Source organism: Fragaria vesca, linkage group LG6 (assembly GCF_000184155.1).
Source record: "Fragaria vesca subsp. vesca linkage group LG6, FraVesHawaii_1.0, whole genome shotgun sequence".
Lineage (NCBI taxonomy): Eukaryota > Viridiplantae > Streptophyta > Magnoliopsida > Rosales > Rosaceae > Fragaria > Fragaria vesca.
In genome coordinates, this window is record NC_020496.1 from 11,777,193 (window position 1) to 11,799,069 (window position 21,877).

General features: G+C 36.3%; 1 pseudogene; it reads right to left on the reverse strand.

The window, feature by feature from the left end:
• Positions 1-6,664: 6,664 nt before the first annotated feature.
• On the reverse strand, positions 6,665-16,367 carry LOC101300270 (annotated as a pseudogene).
• Between the last annotated feature and the right edge of the window lie 5,510 nt (positions 16,368-21,877).

Sequence of the window (21,877 nt, forward strand, 5' to 3'; positions counted from 1 at the left end):
TTGAAGGGCTATTTTCTACAGGTACCCCCCTCCTCTCTCAACGGTCAAATTCAAAGGAAAATGGGGGCAATTACAGGTCTTACGCTGAATATGAATCTTCGCCTCAAGGAAAGAATCGACGCTGCCAGGGCCCGCATAAATAATCAAGGCGGCCAAGGCCTGAGGAAAGAATCATTGCGGCCAAGGCCCAAGGAAAGATTCGGGGTGGCTAGGACTGCTAGGGCCAGAGGAAATATTTATGGCGGCCAAGGCTTGAGGAAATAATTGGGGCAGCCAGGGCTCGAGGAAATATTTGAGGGAAGAGTCGACGTAGCTAGAGATCTTGAAATAATCCATGCTAAACGCATGAGAAATGGCCAATAGCCTGGGAATAAACCATTCTAAAAGCCTGAGCGAAACAGTCAATTGCCTACAGATAAAACAGCCTATGTCCTGCCAATGAACCATCCCAAAAGCATGAGAAACGACCAATGACCTACGAATCCAAATGACGAATGGCCTGCTAATGTAAACAACCAATGTCATACAAATGTAAACGGTCAATAGCCTGCGAATATAAACGATCTAAGACATGCAAATACACTGTGCGGAAGTATGAGAACGACCGAATAAACGTGACCATTTTCTCCTTCATCGCGAAATTGTTTTCCCCTATGAAGCCACTACTGTGGAAAAACAATGGGGCATGAGAGATGGAAGAAAAATTCTAGGTAAGTAATGCAGAAGTAAGCCGCAATGGGGTTGCCTTCGCCAAGGTAAGCAGTAATCGATAAGTTCAATTAAAGTGCAATTGACGAAGCATAAACAACAAATTAAACGCAATTGGCGATTGCAATCGGCAAACGTAATTGGAAAATGCAATCGGCGACCGCAATCGGCAAGCATAATCGGCAGATGCGATTAACAACAACAATCGGCGGACGCGATTGACAAGCGCAAACCACTATCGATGAACGACAACCATGCTCGAAAACAACGATCTACAACCGAAATGGCCAAAGGCGTGGCCCACTCGTCGAAGGATGCAATTGTCGACGTAATAGTAACATTCATGGGAGGCAATCAATAAGAGGAAGTTTTCGACAAAAGGAAAAAAATGAAAAGATGATTCTCAACAAGAAAAATGTCGACAAGAGAGCAATTGTTGACGTGGAAGAATCCTACTTTCAACAGAGGTTAGTCAAATTAAAAACATTTTTGGGAAAATGCCCATTAGCCCTAAATTTACAGAGTTTTTTCCCACTAACAAAATCAGAATCTAAAATTCCCATCAACCTGTAGACCCTTAAAGATCTATTCCCACTAACAAATTTTTTAACTTTTAATATTTTTTCCCTGACTAAATTACCCCTGTCTATTATCTCTCTTCTCCAACCTCTTATCTCTTCTCTCCCACAGATTTGTTTCCTCTCTCTCTCTCTCTCTATTCAGATCATCTCTCTCTCGTCATAAAAAGAGCCGCTGTCATGAAATCGCCGACGACGCCTCTGTCTAGACTTCCCGAAAATGCCTCCACCTTGATGACGACGACGACAATGCCGACGCCTTGACGACATGCGTTTGGGCGTCATCCTCAACTGTGTTTTCGATTTCAACAATGAAATTTCTGGTGACGCCGTCGATGTTAGAGAAGACAACCACAATCCCTAATCCCAATCGATTCGCTCCAATCATCCCCAAACGCGCTGAAGCAGCCTCTGTTCAACTCTTAAACGCTATGTCGTCATGGCTCGATCTGTCGTAGTCAAACTTTTTTGGTGTAATTGTTAGGAAATTGGGGGCTATGTCGAGGCTGGTGGGTATTGGGGCCAAGTAAATGGCGGATCCGCCAGGTATCCACCCTAGAGTTGTTTGTGGACTTGCAGCTTAAATCAGCTATGCTCTTGTACCTATGGCAAGACGAGTGATACTACTATACTGTACTGCATCTGGTGAAAGGAATTGAAATCTTAGTGGTGGAGCTTGGAATAGTATAATGACCTAGTAGAATATGCAGAGAAAGTCTCATGTGTTTATACTTGTATGCCACTACAGTACTAACCCTTGGAATATATTAAGTTATTATTATGTATTTATGATATGTGTGGTCATTGTCTACACTTGTATTTCTTGATTTAATTTGGTTCGGGTTCATTATCGATGAAATTGTGTTTTTGGTTTTTATTTTGGCATATTGTTCCTAATAGAACACTTACTGTCCATAATAGATCCTCATAGTGCCCATAATAGACCTCATACTCCCTTCAATAGACCCTCCTACTGCCCCTAGTAGAACCCTCGGACAAACCTCAATAGACCTCCTACTGCCCCTAGTAGACCCTCCTACTACCATTAGTAGAATCCTCGGACAAACCTCAATAGACCTCCTACTGCCCCCAGTAGACCCTCCTACTACCCCCAGTAGACCCTCCTACTAACCCTAGTAGAACCCCCTGACAGACCCAAATAGACCTCCTACTACCCCCAGTATACCCTCTTACTAACCTTAGTAGAACCCCCGAACAGACCCCAATAGATCTCAAATAGACCTCCTACTGCTCTCAATAGATCCCTACTGTTCCCAATAGACCTCCCGACGAACCCCCTACTGCTCCCAATATACCCCCCGACGAACCTCCTACTGCCCCCAGTAAGTGGTCCTACTGCCCCCAAAACTCAGAAACCAGCAGCAATCTCCAAACTCCCCCAAAACTACTGCCCTTAGTAGGAGGTCCTGGTGGAGAAATATTATGCTTTTTGTGTATGTCTTATTGTCCTTCAATTAGGGTGTCAAAAGTCACTTGCTTTCATTCTTTTAGTGTAGATTTGGATAAAAGTTATCTTCTGAGTCTTATATCTTATAGAATATTATAGAGACTCCACTTCCTCCATTTCAAAACTTTTCTTGATACATGTATACCTTATATCTTAAGTTCAAGGGTCCTACTGCCTCTACTAACCCCAGTAGGTGCTCATACTGCCCCAATCTGCCCCAATAGGTGGTTATACTGCCCCTAGTAGGAGGTCCTATTGATCCCAATAGGTGGGCATATTGCCCTCAATAAGGACTTGTTATAAGTGACTAAAGCACAATGGCCCCCGGAGTCCGGTCAACAGTCCTAAGAGCCCGGTCAACGGTCTCCGGAGTCCGGTCATCAACCCCCGAAATCCGGTCAACGGTCCCCGGAGCCCGGTTAAAGGTTGCTAGAGTCCGGTCAACGTCATTGGTCGTGGGTATCCGGTTATAAAAACTTTATTTTATGAGTGCGGCTATTGGGACCTCCAAATTTGCTTATTATACCTTTCATTCTCTCTACACCTCCATTTTACTTTTAAATACAAGCATTTTCTCATTAGACCTCCTTTCAAATTCTTAAAATAGCCTTGTTTATGTAATTCACATATATATTAGTATATTACTCATTACACCTCTTATTCACTCACTATACCTCCAATTTTTTTTCTTTTTGCATACAAACATCCATTCCCGACTTCCATTCTTTAATTTCTTTTTTTCTTTTTTTCTTTTTAACGCAAACCTTCATTCCCGACCTTGATTTCTTCATTTTCTTTATTTTTTGTATTTTTTTATTTTTGCATAAAATGTCACTAGACATTCATTTTTTGTATCAAATTGTAAGAAATAATTTTCAAGGACATCAATTTTCGAAGAAAAGTTAATTCGAATCATGAAGAATACTATTCTCTTAAATATTAAAAAATTTTAAAAAAAAACGTAATTGTATCTCAAATTTTTATTTATCGGTTATCAAGAGAATGTTCTTACGTGAACTATTCTATATTTTTGTTTACTTTTGTTATTTCTATTTTACATATTACTTATTTTTTTTTGTAAGTTTACTATTTTTTGTTTTATAGTCATGATGATAATTATTTTAATAATTGATAGATCTAATTAATTTTTGTAAAAATATTATGATACTTATTTATTTATTTTTTAATAACTGATAGATCATTAATTTTGTAAAAATATTTTTTCACTTTGTATAAGCATGTGACATGTATGATAATATAAATATATAAATGCTTTAATAAGTATGTGGTAAATTAGGAAATAAAAATCAATAAGGAAAATAATAAAATGCAATCCATTATTATTGAATTAGAAAGTTTAGAAAGAATAAATGTAACATTACTTTTTGTTTAATTAGTGCCCTTAATAGTCATTGTCATTGTGTAAGAGGATAAATATGTCATTTAATAATTCACAATAGAGTGAGGTCAAGTGAGCAAACTTGGAGGTCCTAATAGCCGCACTCTTATTTTATAATAGACTCTTATAATAGTCTATTGTAGTTTATTTAATTTATTAAGGGTATAATTGTCTTTCTGCTCTTATAATGGTCTATTGTAGTTTATTTAATTCATTAAGGGTAGATTTGTCTTTCTGCTGTTTAAGTTGGCTCTTGGGAATTTTTAAATCTGATTTTGTTAATGAGAATAAAATTCTTAAATTTAAGACTAGTGGGCATTATCCCAACATTTTTCTACATGTTCTATGTGTTGATTAAAATTGCAGGAGGAACCGTGTGGGTGGTCAACAAATTTAGACCTGAAGTAATGACACTTCACTATAGGCATAAAGATGGAGACCCAAATAATAACATTCAACCGCCGCCGTAAATGCAAGATTAATAAGGTCAGCAATAAAGACAAAAATTAACGATGGATATTAATCATCGATAATGATTGCGAACATCAATAAGATAATGGCAACATAATGAGCAATTAAAATCGATAGTTTGTTCTCTAAGTAAACTTGCCGATTAAGTCATTACGCACCTATAAATAGGTAGCTCAATAGCTAGATAAAACATTCTCTTATGATCTATTCACAATTCAATCGACTAAGAACGATACTGACTTGAGCGTTAGAGAGTTTTCTGCGTACCTCCCCCCCCCCCCCCCCCCTTTCCTCTCTCAACGGTTAAGCCTCGAGTCAACGGTCAAACGAACTTTCTCGAATGTTCCTGTTCGGTTCCTGAACCAGTCTTAATCTTATTGGTGGGTCAAACTCCTCAACGAAATTTTACCGCACCAACAACACTATTTCCACCACCAAATCTCTATTTTCACCTCCATAACCACCATTTCCGTTACCTCTCATTACCACACATCTCACCAAGAGCTTCAATTCCATCATTCCTCATCACCAAAGACTTGGAGCAAGAAAGAGGAAGCAATCACCATCCATGTTATTGGAGACCCATATCTAATTATCCACTTCCATCTTTATTAGTCACTTCTAACTCCTTTGCACTTTAATTTTGATGTATTTTATGTTGTTGGAACTTGTTTATCTTGTTATGAGTGAGTAGTGAATTGTTGGGGCTGGGGTTGAAACCCCTAGCCAATCTTGTATGAAATTGATGTACGCTTGATGCAAATATCATCTTCACATGCTTATTCAAGAATTGAATGCATTTACCTAGGTCTACTCAATTTAAGTTGATATGTTTGCCATGTCATGAAATTTTGGTAGGAGATTGAGTACCTTTTAGGAAGAGAAAGCATGAAAGCACACATGTGAGGGTAGTGAGTTAAAATCACCTAGACCTAGGATTGGTTTGCTTGCTTAGTTATCTAAACTTTGATCTTTATGCATCTAGGAACATTAAATTGATACTTACCCGGTAATAGGATGTGTTCTTAGGTAGTCCATGTTATACTTAACCGGTTAGAATTGATAACATCAAAGAAGTTTAGGCCTTAGTAGTCTTAACCAGATGCTAAGAGGGTAATTGGGTATTAGGATTGCATTACTTGTAGTTTGTTTATCAACGCATGCAAGGGAGAGGCTATGGTGGACAACCTAAGCTCTAACTTTGATCCATTTGTCAACAACTAGCGTAGTTCATTATACTTGCTTTAGTAGCTTCTATTTGTTCCAAACTCAATCAAATCAAAATCAACCCCCACACATTTGCACATACCCACCATGAACTTTGATTCACTTGTGAGTCATTGTTTGTGATTGTACATTTGCATATCCTTCTAGCTTACCTTAGGACTCCCCTAGCTAGTTCGACAACCCCTACTCTAAACTCCACTATTCTATTACTTGCCCCTTATACTTCAGAGTGGCTTTAATGCTAATAGGGAGTAGCACCTCTAGTCTTGTATATATTGCTGTTATGGTGAAGCTGCATGCTGTTTTGACGAGTGGAAATGTACATCAATGGGGTCGTAAGCATCTACATGCATATGTCAAAGTATTTTTTTGCCTTAACTGTTGTATAAGAGTAGTGGTTTAATTTTTATGCTTCTTTTTAGTTTGGTGTGTCTGTCTTTTTGAACTTTAGTAGTAGTATTTATTTTGTTTCGAATAATTAAGGGCTATTTAAACTTATATAAGAGTTTATCTCCCGCTTGACCAAGCATTAGGGAGTGCATTGAAGATTTTCTCTTATATAACCATTGGTGGTATAGGCTTTACCGTCATGGGCATTTGCCTAATGGAATATATCCATTTCCCATAAACCAAACCTTTATTTAATAGACAAAAATTGTATACCAAGATTTATTGAATGGAGGGCTTTTTCTCTTTGCGGTTAAGGCTTACATTACCTTTACTACTTCACTCTGAAAAACGGGGGTATTTATTACTATTGCTCGGCCAGCTTGGTCGTTAACCATTTCAGTTTTAAAACAGAGAGAGTATATATTAGCGCTTTTGGAAGTTAAGCACTCTTATAGAAAACGCAAAGATGAATGCAAACAGGAAGGTAAACCCAACAAGCGCTACTGCAACAACTCCCACAAAATCATGTTTGAAACCAAAAAAATGTCTCAAAAACTGTTCCACTGTTTCACCATTGTCGAGCATATCATCTAGATCTCCAAACTGTGATGCAACCAATCCATACAATGTCCAAGCTATTGGACAGGCCCAGTAGTACCATCTCCACCATATTGGAATTCTCTGTACGTTGGCCATGTATAAGAAAATGAAGTGGACAAGAGGAAATATGAATAGTTTTGTATAATGCAAATTTTCTATCTACTAATCTTTAAAAAGTTACAAACACTTACCGTTCGTGGAATAAGAAAACCAGAAAAGAGATTCCACACTCCATAGAACAAAGAGGACACAACAGACGCGATTTGATAGTTCGGAGTAATCGCCACAGTCATCATGCCATAAAATGTACAGTATGCCAATGTGAAATACATGTAGAATATGTACCAAAAGAATTTAACAAACTTTCTCTCAAATCCAATCATGAGATAAGTTGTGACTCCATAAACCACACTTTGTACCAAAAGATATGGGAGCTCAATTGTAACCTATGACAAAAAATATGAAAAATTTAGTCAATTAGACAGTGATCCAAATTAGTGATAAGAGATAGGTACTTGATAATTAATATATAATATATATATAGAGGGAGGATCTAAAGAGGACCTCCTTACTTTAAGAATTTAAAGATTTCTACTATTTTACATCAGTAGATGACTTCATTTAACGATCTCAACCGTTGATCCTCTAGATTCATATGCAAGAAACATGTCTACAAAATTTCAACTAATTTCATAATCATTTGGACATTCAAATTGATGTAAACAATTGTAGGTTGTTAGATAAAATTAAAACGAATATTGTGCTAGTCAAATGGTTGAACGTTTTTCATTTTGGTTAATTTTTTGTATGATTCATTTGTAGGTAAGTAACTAGGGAATGTGTGGCCTAATCAAATGGTTAAACGTTTTTCATTTTGGCTAATTTTTTGTAGGATTCATATGTGGGTAAGTAAGTAAGTAACTAAGGAATGAGTGGCTTTGATTGTCAAAATACATGCTAGAACTAAGAACATTCTTACTTTAAGAGTTTATGGAGGTCCTCTCTAGATCTAGACTATATATATATATATATATAGATTTTCTCAGGTGCGGATGTCCGCATTTATTTTTACGGTGCGGATTTCCACTTTACACTTACTTTTCAATCGAATTTTCACATCTCCACCGTCTAGTATTTAAATACTAATGTATAGATCATCTCTGCAAAATTTCAACCAATTTGGTTATCATTAAGGCACTCAAACTCGATTAAACCAAATGGATAAACATAATTCTGTCGAACTTGAACCGTTCATATTTATAACAGAAAAACGCAGTTTTGAGTGCCTTAATGATAACCAAATTGGCTGAAATTTTGCAAAGATGATCTATACATTAGTATCTAAATACTAGACGGTGGAGATGTGAAAATTCCATTGAAAAGTGAGTGTAAGATGGAAATCCGCACCGTAACAATAAATACGAACGTCCGCAGCTGAGAAGCTCTATATATATATACAGTCCGTCTCTGCTACGGACGTCCGCACCGTAAAACGGTGCGGATTTTCGTCCATTCGCCACCGTACGGCGCCGCGCGTGGGCGCGTCTCCACCCCAGCGGACTCCAGCAGCCTCTCCGACCACTTTCCATCTCCGATGAGTGCGCCGAATTCCAGTTTTCCGGCCAGATCAGCCAAAACTTCAAACAAAGTCAATCTAGCCGGAAAACTGGAATTCGGCGGACTCACCGGGGATTAGAAAGTGGTCAAGGAAGCTATTGGAGTCGGCTGGGGTGGAGGCGCGCTCTCGCCGGCGCCATACGGTGGCGAACGGACGAAAATCCGCACCGTAAAACTATGCGGACGTCCGCACCTGAGAAAAGTTCTATATATATATATGTATATATATAGACTAAACCAATTACCTGTGCAAATGCATAAGCTAATGATGTATACATCCCTGCCGCTTTCTCTCTGTAAAAGACAGTTCTTTCAACAGCAACTACAGGTTGGACTGACATTGAATTTTTGACCCCGATAAAGAGAACAGCAGTGTACATACATCCCATCGCGTTAAACAAATCTTGTTTTGTTTTCCTACATCTCGTGGGAAAGAAAATTTTAATACATTATGAAACATGATATAAAGATCTAATGTATTTTCACAAAGTTTTGTTTCTTGATTACAACGTTCAAACTTACGTTTTGGAGCCAAGATTCCAGAACATTGTCCCAAACATCAATGCTGTGATCAATGTGAAGAGAATTCTGACTGAGATGTACGATGGGTTACGCCAATAAGACCAATGTTGTTTCCACAAGCAAGCCATAGATTGGATGAGAAATGATTGTGCGTATCGAGTAGGGAAAAAGAGTTCCTTTGAAGAAGGAGAAGGCGTGCTGTATTCTGTAATGAGTTGCTTGTTTCTCCTGAAGAACATGCATATTCATTTGAAGAATATATATTTCAGCATTGTTTATAGGTAGTAGACAATCTAATAATAGTAAAGATCAATTAGCGAAAACCTGTATAGTTCTGAATTTTTGTAAACATAAGCGAACTCAATCCCCAAAGCTAATTCTTGTGCTGAAGTGGAAACGTCCAACATCCATGTTGCTGGGTTATAACCATCTTTTATTTTACTGACTCCTTCAATTTCCTTAATTCAGAGAAAGTCACATACGAGAATTAAAAGATCATGTTTTCAGCATCAGTGGTGGATATGTCGAAGGTCGTCAATTATAACTTACCTCAAAATATTTGATTAGATTGCAAGAATGGCGACCTAATGGACCCACATAAATTTCTTGTCCTCCCCGCTTCAGCAAGAGCAGCTACAACAACAAAAATTATATTCTCGTTCATCACAGTCAAAAATATATTATGTATATACAGTCCCATTTTAGAGTGGGATCCCGTTTTGAAATTAAAATGCGGGACTCCTTATTTCGCTCACTTTCAGGTCGTATTTCCACATCTCAACCGTACAATGTCTAAAACACAGTGTGTAGATCATTCCTGCAAAGTTTCATCAAATTTGAAGATCATTTGGGTACCGAATTAGATTAAATAAATCAACAGAACAAAATTGTCCAAACAGAACCGTTCGTGTAAATTACGATTACGGAAGCTCAAATGATCTTTAAATTTGATGAAACTTTGTAGGAATGATCTACACACTGTGTTTTAGACATTGTACAGTTGAGATGTAGAAATACGACCTGAAAGTGAGCGAAATAAGGAGTCCCGCACTTTAATTTCAAAACGGGATCCCACTCTGGAAAGAGACTGTATGTATATATGTGTGTATGTATAAGAAAAAAAAAAAAAACCGATAATATTTAATCTGTTAGCAATTCTAACCTCATCAAAAGCTTCAAAAATGTCGATGCTTGGCTGATGAATGGTACACACAACCGTTCTACCAGTATCCACTGTGTTTCTAACTGTTCTCATGACGATTGCAGCAGCTCTTGCATCTAACCCCGAAGTCGGTTCATCCATGAATATTATAGAGGGATTTGCTACTAGCTCAACTGCTATAGTCAGCCTCTTGCGCTGCTCAGTTGAAAGACCATTGATACCTGGCAACCCAACAAATGATTGCCTCAATGGATTAAGTTCCACAAGTTCCATCACTTCCTCAATGAACACCTGCAATATAATTTTACCATTGGAACTCAACAACACTAGACCGAGCGAATGTGTAAGCACCTTACTATCAATTCAAAGTTCAAAGTGCTTCACACATTTACTAAACACATGCAAATTTGGGAATTCTACTAAATATATTGAAAAAGAGAGAAAAGTCTTCAAATTTTAGCTTAATTATTGATTTAGAAAAGCGAATGAGGCAGTACAAGAGCTTCAATATAGTACGTTATAAAGGTGAAAACGCTCAACCTATTTTTGGACAGTTCACTAAGCTAAACCCTAAACAACATTCTGATATTAAATATCATCATACATTCATACTTACCCTTTTGGTTTCAGATTTCACTTCAGGTGATAAACGAAGCCATGCTGAGTACACTATTGACTCGTAGACAGTAAGTTGAGGGGAGTGAATGTCAGTTTGCTCACAATACCCAGAAATCCGAGCAAATGTTTCTTGCTTCTTTGGGTACCCAGAAATTTTGATGTCGCCATCAAAATATCCACTTGTTTTTCTACCAGCCAATACATCCATGAGAGTTGTTTTACCAGCACCACTTACACCCATAAGAGCTGTTAAAACACCTGGCCTAAAAGAACCGCTAACACCCTTCAGAAGAACTAACTTTTCCTCTACAACACCTTCCATCTTCATTTCCTGTAGTCAGATTTTGTTACAGATAACTTAATATTTTGCAGTGACATAATTAAATCAAATACTTAACAGCCTATTATTTTTCAGCAATGACACTTTTGAAACTCCAATTCATCATTTCATATGCAGTTACCTTTGGCATGTCAACTGAGTATGTGATTTCATCAAAGGTTATGGAATGTGGTTCAAAAGGAAGAACCATTCCTCGTTTCCTTACATTAATAGCATCTGGTGAAACTGTGTAAATGCTCTCTGCATGGTTATTACAATTGTACTGTCATCTTAGGAAATTATAGAACACATAATAAAACAGAGACACATTGTACTGATACTCTGATAGTACATCAAGCAACAAGATTTTACACCTGGTATGGTTGGTTGACTAGACCTACTTTCCTCTGCTATCCTCACAGAATCTTCTGATTTAAAAGCCTGAGTTTTGCCAAGTGCTGCATAATCATTTCTTTGACATTATCAGAAATTCTTAACCTTAACCTTAAAGTTTCTTCAATATGTCAATTGGGTACGAGATACTAACGGTGTAGGTAGGAGAGAGCTAGAACATAACCAAGGTTGAATAGCAACACATATCCGATCAGTGCACAAACTCCTATCCAATACCAATATGCGTTTGTAAAGAAGCTTCGATACTTTAAAGCTGCAACTCCTATGGACACCGTTGAGTTTGGCAGTACCTTTTGTAGAAAGTACAACTCAAAAATGAGATATCATCTAATGATTTGAATAAACAAAAATGTGTTCACAAAATTTGGCTAAATCATATTGAACATACATGTCTCCAATTCTTCCCAAGTAACTCATTAACTATTAATGCATTCTGACTGTACATCAGAGGTGAACTCCAGTAACCCCATTTCCACAACTTGTTAATCTTGTCTGCTACATTGTAAGCATTGTATAAGCTTGAAATAGCAACTAAGAATAACTGATGTTTAGATTCACATGTATTATTTATGTTGTTATGTTATTTGTACCTCTAGCGAGTATGAAGCCACATAATGTGAAAAATATGAGATTTGCAAATGACCCCAAACTGTAAGCAACAACCATCTCTCTACACAATGCTGCAATAGCGCGGAATAAAGCAGAAGCCATCTGGTTAACGAGCAAGAACAGAAGATATTGCTTAAATAACCTGCATCATGTGAACAACCATATATACATCAAAGATTGCAAAATTTTGATACATAGCAAAAAAGCTAACTATGAAGTGTACTTGTTTACCGTCCAACATTTGGATCAAATCCAGTTACGTAGTAGGTCATAAACACCCAAATTGCAACTTCAACAAGTGATATAGGTACTTTGAGAATCCATGTTGGAAGAGCATATGCCCATGAAGGGTAGAAGAAAAAATCCCTTTGCTTGTAAAAAACAGGAAGCTTTATAAGGGTCATCGAAAGCTCTGCCATCCCATTAAACATGATTACGATATTAGCAAAGAACAAAGCACCCGCATAAACTATTGCATCATCTATTGAGCTGTGGTGCATCTTGGTTCGTAGAAACGTTGTCATGAACATCAGTGCCAGAAATGTAATCTACAAGCAGGAAAAGAACCGATAACAAACTAAAGAAAAGAAGAAAAAAAATTGTTTTCTAGGATGTTAATCAAGAGCGTATGATATATAACTGAAACCTACTTGGATTAGCTTGAAGTAATACACAAAGGAATTCCTCTTCATGAGCAAAATTTCCCTTGAGACGCAAGCTTTCAGAAGTTCTCCCTTTTTCACACTATATTTTTTGGTTGTTAAAGCAGCCGGGTGGTTTTTTCTTTTGTCAAATGGAACTGAAAGTTCCTCCCCAAGTCTTTGTCCCACATGGAATGATTGAAATGCCTCGGCAAATTCCTTAACTGTAACAAAACTATAGGGATCCTCTTTCCTTTCCCAATATTGCTCTTGATCTTTCCTCGATGTCACCTATGGAAATTTTGAATGTCTGTGTGATTGTTTATATAAACTTCCATCACATAATAAAGATTTCTATACGTTTAGATAAGAAAGAATAGTCACGGCTACGTGTACCTCTTGTAGGAAGTCAGCGATGCCTTTTCTCTCAGGACATTTAAATCCCATAGTTTCGAAAAACTCAAGCACATTCTCACGAGGACCCTGGTACACAATCTGTCCATCAGAGAGAAGGATAATGTCATCAAAAAGCTCGTAAGTCTCCGGTGCTGGCTGAAGGAGTGAGATGACTGCAGTTCCATTAAGAATGTGAATGTTTTGCTTTATTGAGTTCACAATTTGAAATGTCGTCGAGCTGTCCAAACCAGTAGATATCTCATCCATGAACAAAGCATTTGTTGGTCCAACAAGCATCTCACCTGTAAGTAAATTTATTGGATATGGAAAACTAGTAAGTTTTGCAGATACCACAGTTTTTTGGAATAACTTTACTGCTTACTATTTGCAATAGCTCATATATATAATTTCTTGACCTAATATTGTCATTCTCAAAAAAAATAAAAATAAATAAATAAATAAAATAAAATAAGAGTAGTATTCTCTACCTGTTGTAACTCGCTTCCTCTGTCCACCAGAGATACCTCTTAACATGTCATCACCTACTATCGTATCAGCACACGCTTCCAATCCCAAAATCTATCAGTAAAATTAAAAATAAACAAAAATTTAGTGTTCGATATGAATGAGAAAAAAAAGTAATTTGTGTGGTGCCTTCTGGAATAACTCTATTGGATATGAGTTAAAGAAACTTCTTGGTTCCAGTTACCTTCAAAATGTAATCTGTCACTACGTTCACTTCCTGACCTTCTATTGTTGTTGCCTACAATAGTAAAAATCAGTAAGTGGGACTGCATAGTCAATTTTGTTGATGACCCTGTCGTTTGTTGAGAGTATATATATCAAAATGAGACATTGCATTTGAGTTTATAAGATTTTGAATCATCCCATCCACCATGCATCAGTTTGTTTTAGATGTCCCAATATTACTAATTAGCTATAAGCAAGTTTGATGTCAAATAAGTACAATAAAATAAAAAAGGAAAAAAAGCTCAAGGGTTGGTTGCGATGAGGTAGAAATTCTAAACCCTAAACCCTAAAATCCATTTAAGCACCAAGAATGCACACTCTTATTGTAATCTTTTTCAAATTTTTAGTAATTGTACGTAAACATTCGATGCTACGTCTTTCCTCCAGAGGGAGGAGCGATGGCATGGGGCAACAAAATCAATTTGGTATAATGATGCATGGTTTTAGGAGTTAGGGTATCGATCAAAATGCTAACAGAAACAAACTTAAGGCTATGAAAATGACAATATGGCCTCATAGTTATGAGGAGGTATTTTGTAAGTAATCTGAAGATAAATTCCAAAACAGTGATGAAATACTGTAACACAGAAAATCTGTGCGCGTGTCTATTGTACTGTTCAACAATAGATATTATTCACCTTCATGAAGACATCAATGTCAGGATCAGGCTTTATATTAGCTGCTTTCTCTCTTCTGGCTAGCTCAGCTAGCATATCTAACTTGGCCAAAATGAAAAATGCATGAGTTATATTTGTGCGCACACACAACATATTCTTTATGTGAGTAAAATCAACACATGATGATGAAAAAGAACAGTGGTTCCACAAATAAACTGACCATAACGTGTTCCAACCCCTTGGCATCTTGCAGAGAAGGCCAATGTCTCCCTTACAGTCATTTCTCCAATATGCACATCATATTGACTTATGTATGCAGCAGTTTTTTGGGGTACAAATTCATTCATCCCATGGCCATTATAAGTCACCCTTCCCGACAACTGAAGCATAATTAAACTTTGGTTAAAAATTTGATATATAGCAAGATCATTCAGATGTGGCTGAATATTTCAGAAAATGAAGTGGAGAAATTATTGAAGCTGTTAATGAGATTCCTTTGCACCTTTAGATCTGGATCAAGCTTTCCAGCCAAAGCCAATAACAGCGTGGTCTTGCCTGAACTTGGAGGACCCAATAGTAATGTCATTCTGAAATTTATATATGTGGTTATATCAGTTCATATCCAGAGCGAAGCTTCGTTTTGAAATTAAAGTATGAAGTTCTTTATTTGACTCGTTTTTCAATTATATTTCCACATCTCCACCATTCAGCTTGTAGAATCTAATGCATAGATCACTTCTGCAAATTTTCATGTGATTTGATGATTGTTTGAGTTTTCAAAATAGTTATTTACACAAACAGTTCTGGTTAGACATATTTATGGTCCGTTCATTGATTTAATCTAAGTCGGTACCTTAACAATCATCAATTTGAATGAAACTTTGCATAAATAATTTATACATTAGTATCAAGAAACTGAACGATAAAGATGTGGAAATATGACTGAAAAGCGAGTCAAATAAAGAACTTCACACTTTAATTTCAATGCGAAGCTTCGCTCTGGATATGAACTGTATATATACTTATAAATGCATGAAACTATATGATATCTGATCGATTATCAGTTTCCTTAAAAAAAATAATTAACGAAGTAAAACAAGGCAAACTAAGCTCACCTGCTAGGCTTTATAATTCCACTAACATTCTGAAGGATAGAGAAGTTCGTCTTTCTACTTGAAATTATACCGATATAGGTCAACAATCCCTTGAAGATCAGTAGTGCACAATGTAAATTATGAAGATATTAACACGGCAAATATTAATTAGTTGAAAAGCAGATAGTTTGGTGTAGGTTTACATATATGATATATTGTTAATTACCTCGATTATGTTGGTACTCCAGTTTAGGAGAGTAGGCAAAGCTCGGCTGCCTAGATAAGCTTCTGCTTCTATGTTTAGATGCTCAAATCGAACTTCAATTGTGGGAAGATCGATTCCAACTCTGCAACATTATATGAATATTAATTAACAGAATACCAAACAAATTACCATATATAGATTATAGAGTCACCCTACTTGATGTGTACGTAAGGGAAATACGATGAGGATCTCACCTATCAATACGATTCTTGAGCTTCAACAAGAACTTTTCGTTGCCATCTTCAGTGTTTTTTAGCAATCTCTCAATCAAGTCCTTTCTCTGTTGAAACCCAAGATTTGGTATATCAATTTCATTAGCTTTTCCACTTGCTGAGGTGAGTATACCTTTCCTCAGACGATTATAAGTAGGAAGCTTCTCTAGGGCTGCCCATTTGAGAGCTTCTTCATCGTTGTCTCCACGCGCAGAACTCGAAAAAGCTTCCATACGACCATGGTTCCTCCTGATTGACGAACTGCCTAATTGGATATTACCACTCTCCATTTTACGTTTTAAACAAATAAAACAAACCAAACTAAGCCCGAATAGCTAATGTCTCTCCCAAAGTACTTGTACCAAAGGAGCCATGACCCTTGAAAAACAGAACTTGGGACTTAGAAAGGTTTATAATAACCCACCAAATCCTAGATTGTTTCTTTGCATGCAGATTTGAAATTCAAAACCGAAAAGAAACTTGAAAGTTCAAACTATTATGTAAGGACGGCAGTGCTAGGCTGACATATAAATAAGAATTTATACGTAGCCAGAAAGAGATGAAGAAGAATTACTAGCTAGGTTGGATAGGGTCATATCTAAATCGACGCAGAAATGGAGATATATATTTAGGTTTAGTAGAAAGCCTATTCAAACTTGAAGTGGTTACTTTCCTTCTAGAGCTAGAACTTGTCTCGTTTTAATGAACCTGTAAGCTAGGCCAGTAAATCATAGCTCACATAGATCAGGGATTTCATGAACACAAATGAACTACAAATATCCGGATATGAGTTTATCGGATCATGTTCATATTGGAATGTATCATGATAATGACCATTATTAATGATTTGGTTCGATGAACATGTTAACACGATGACACCATTTAAGCTTCTCCTCTCAAAAACCTACCAGTCATACCAGTTTATGTTATATCAACATGGTGATGAAACTTTATCGGAGTGTTAAGTAAGGATGACGAAGCTCGTCTTCTGTTTCTACTTTTATTGTAGCAATCTGTTCGTTTAGCCAAATGTTTTTGAGAGCTAGTCACCGGCCTCAGGCACTGAAAAAACGATCGAGCACTCTCGTTGGGCGAGGGCTGCTTTCGTTGCCTGCACAATGGGGGAGAATCGGACAGGTGGGCTGAAGGCTTTCGATATCCGGGATGTGGTGGTCTGTGGCCGCAGCTGGTTGTCAAATAAGTTTGGCGTAGCCTGGTTTGTGATGGCTGGTGCACGAACGGTAGGAGACGTTTGTGAACGGCGAACAAGTGTAACTGGTCTCTCTACTGCTTAATTACACGTGCATGTGGATTTAGCATCCAGCTCGATCATACTAATCGATTATGCTGTATGTTATCCTCCCAACTAATCACACTAGCTCCCGAAGAAAGGCATAACCTACTTGCTAAAACTACTTCACTTTACCTATAAGTGCAGTATGTATGTACGTGTAGGATGAGATGCCAGAGCTTTGATTGCATGACACTATTAAACCTACATGGTCATTAATCTATTAATATTCGTGAACAATTTCGTTTTGGGTTCTTATTATTAGGAGATCGATGCAACTTTCACGTTATGCAAACCGGTCGAATTCGAATTAGTTAAATTATTTGTCCGATTGGCCAAATAATTTGTCTTTGTAGTATCAGAAGATACGAAGGTCTTGCGTAGTGGTGTGTTGATATGCAATAAGGTATTTCTGATTTGCAATAAGGTCTGTTTATTCAGGTGATCGAACTGCAAAGAGATTTCTGAAATATTGATCTTCGATCACTAATCCGGTAATACGAAAACCTAACACAAGAGTGCATGAAATATTGAGTGGTAACATGAAAACTTTGATTACATGTAGTTGAAAATGTATCTAGCTATCTTAGCCATAAAGGTGACAAGTAATGAGTGATGAGAAACTTCAATTTTTAGGACGAACAGATTGTCACAACCAAGGATTAAAATATCTGTATCGGCATATCTACTCGGTACTTTTAAAAATGGAGATATCGGATATACCGGAGATATTGAGGAAAAAATATCAGAAATTCGAGAAGAATTTTTTTTTCTAAAATATTTAATTGATTAGATTTGAGAAATTTTATTAACACATTCCTAAATGCTAGATACACATCTCTTTATATACAAATTATATAAGACTTTGTGGGTACGTAAAATTGCCAAAAAAGACATTCATATCAAAAGTAAAGAAACTTAGTTGAAATAAAATATCTTGTTTAAGACGTTCATATTAACTACTGTACTTCAAACATTTTTTTATTTTTAGTTTGAATCAAGTACAAATATTTTGACACCACATATGAATGTTATGCAATAGTTTCCAAGAATCAATTAATTTAGTTATACATAGGATTGAACATTCTAATCCTGAAAGTTCCATTAAGGACTTTGGTGATGTATTGTCTTGTTTTGTTTTGATTCGGTAAGCTCAAGAAATCTTGAAAGCAATTTGAGTAAGAGGCTCCTTGAGAAAAAATTTGTCAAGGAAAACTAATTGGAGAAGATGTTAACAAAGGGAAATCCCTCGAGGAAGATCTTAACAATATGAAACCCTTTAGAGAAAAAATAAAAACCTACGAGAAATATGTCAATGAGGTGAAACAATATGAGGAAAGATGAAACATTTTGAGAAAAATCTCAGTAATAAGATTTTTTTTTGAATAAATTGAGTAGCCGATCTAGAAAAGTATGTGTAGTGAATGTGTTGTGTATTTAATGAATAAGTTATGTATGTTAAATAAGGGTATTGTAGGAAGTTTGAGTATGTGTATCTAGTAAAATGTTAAAACAAAAAGTTAATAGGTGGTGTATTAAGTATGAGATGTGTAGCTAGTAATTAGGGATGTGTTAATAAAATTTCTCATTAGATTTACATATAGATTGTACAAACATGAACTTAATCTATATCTAGAACGAGACTCTAAGTGGTTGAAAAAACGCACGGTGGTTCACAAAAGTACAGTAATCAGACCAAAACATATAACCCATATAATACGAATTGTATTGTTGAATATGATAGTCCTATATATCTTTGGAGTTGTTAACTGTTCCCCCTATATCTCTTTTCGAATTTTGTTGAAGGTGATTTTTCTTTACGCCCAAATTTTTTACAGATATTTCTTTAATATATAGAAGATTTATCGTAAATATCTTAAATATCAGAGATATTTGATTTATCGTAAAAAATATTAGATAGTTACCCCTCTTGATTGGAGTATAACAATCAAGTAGAGATAACTAACCCTACTTACCGGGTTGTGGTGTCAAACAACCAGACATGGATTATTGAGTTTAATCAAGGGGAGTGAAGTTTATACATCCTTTTTTACAATCCACACACCTATGCCCCATTTTTTATAAAGAAATATCTAAATTATCTATATTTTAATCTCTTTAAGTTGTCTAATGCATTTTAGATATTTTCTTGTAAAAAATGGGGCAGAGGTGTGTGGATTATAAAAAAAAGTGTGTAAATTTCAGCCCCCTTAATCAATTTTGGTTTAGGGTTTAGGGTTTAGGGAAATTTTCCATGTCGGGCCAACTCATAAGGGACAGATATGAACTTTTGTGCCAGTTGATCAATTATTACCAACTACAAGTTGGTCACCTAGCTAGCAATGCAACACGGCTTCAGCTTTGGCCATGAACAAAAGCTCAAACCCTTCATTTTGGTCAGTCTTGGGCTGCTTTGATGTGTTAGTGTGTGACAACACATGCCTGTAGCTATTAGATTAGGCTTTCACTCTCCTATAGAACTGTAGACCATGCAGTAAAGTATCAAAAGACTTGAACAAAAAGTTTCAAAAATGATTTGATCCCCACCCTAATAAATCTTTTGGGTTGCATTTGAGTGATTTGATCCCCACCCTAAGTTAGGGTGGCTAATGAATATAAGGTGGCTAAAAGGCTAATTAAGATTTTGCACCACATGCAAGGCCCGCAAGAACTGAGCTGAAATTGTGGCTAGAACTAGAAGCTTATTAGGGTCCGCGTACAATTTTTAATTGCATATTAACTTATTGGATGGCCAAGCCGTAACCCTGCGAACTAATTAATTAACCTAAACAAGATATATAATTGAGATCGATGTAGGTGGTTTGAGGGTCCAAAACTCCAAATGAATTGGGAATTTAGGATAGAGAGAGAACCACATAGATTGAAAAAATTATAATAGAATGGTTATAATACACGTACGTAATATATATCAACATACAAGGTGAATTTTAAGTACAAGGTCGATCGATAATATCAACATAAACTCATAAAGTGCTCATGTCAAATTTCTTGATCGAGCCTAGGGGTTGGAGTTACATGAGTCATGAGTGCATCCGAGTTTTATCATATTTCATATATATATATATATATATATATATATATATCTTATCCCATAATTGAGCAAGACGGAAACAAATTTACCGTTCATGTTTTGTTTGTCCATCTTAATTCTTACCATCTAAATTGATGCATGTTAGTTTTTATTGGTTTCATTGTTTAGTTCTGAGTGAATATATAGTTTTTTTTATTAGGTAAACAACTCAAATATTACAATTTTATGAGTCGAACTCATAACCTCTCACTTACTAAGAGGAGAATATGTCGGTCGACCAAATGGTACTGGCCGAGTAAATATATAGTTTGTATGAACAATTAATTAATATCAATAATATTCATGTTATCCCTATTTTGTGCTTGAACATAATTCATAATTTATTTTTATAATTACTGAATAATACTATTAATAAAGCTAATAGAGTAAAGAAAATACGAATGAAAATCTTTCCAATCAAAAAGCAAAAATATAATGAAAACTACAACGACGGAAAATTCTCTCGTGGCCTGGGTGCGCCACTAATTAGGCGACAAAACATGCTACACAATCGTCACTTAAGCGAGTATGATTTTGATCCCTTTAGATGAAACTTTTTGTCATTTAAGTACTTAACCTAACAAGCTGTCTCGTCACCAAAGTAGTAAAGCGATGAAATTTCCTCGTTTAGTGTTCAGAATTATGTCATCTAAAGCTTTAATTAGGTGAAGAAAAGATTTCTATGAGATTAGTGTATGTTTCTTTTCAACAAATCTCTCTGTATCGTCGCCTAAGTAGAAAAACATTTGTTACGTAAGTTCTTCATACACGAAATTGCTTTCGCCGATTTACTTGTCACGGCAGTGAAACGCTATTTTCTTCGCTAAGTACCTACCTTATGACACCTAGGCAACGGATCCTAGACGATGAATTACAATCGGCTAAGTGCTTAGTCAACCAACTTTGCTACTTAAGCGACCAAAAAGTTTCATCGCCTAAGAGGTCCGTGCATGTTCATACTTCTTTTATGATTTAGGAGGAATGCATTTTACTTTGTTGTACTTTTGGGCTTTGCTTATCATCTAAGGGGTGGTCTCTCTCATGAATTCAGTTTTCATTCTTGAAAAAGAAAAATACAAAATAAAACATGTATATAATATTTCATTCTAAAATTTAAGTCTTTGCTAGAATCGTTTAGTCTAGTGGCATAAGTCTCTCCTTTTAAATGAGAGGGCGTGAGTTCGACTCACAATACTCGTTGTAGCATATTAGTTGTTTATCTCATAAACAAAATTTAATAGTCTCCCTCTTGCCTTTATAACTACTGCATAGAAGATTTTGAGTTTGACTTGTGAATTAATCATCATGTGAAAGATTTTTACCAATTAAAAAAGGGTTAAACTCTTCAGAAGGGGTCTGAACTCCTAAGGGACTGACATAATGATACCCAAATTTACAAATGTATCAATGTGATACCT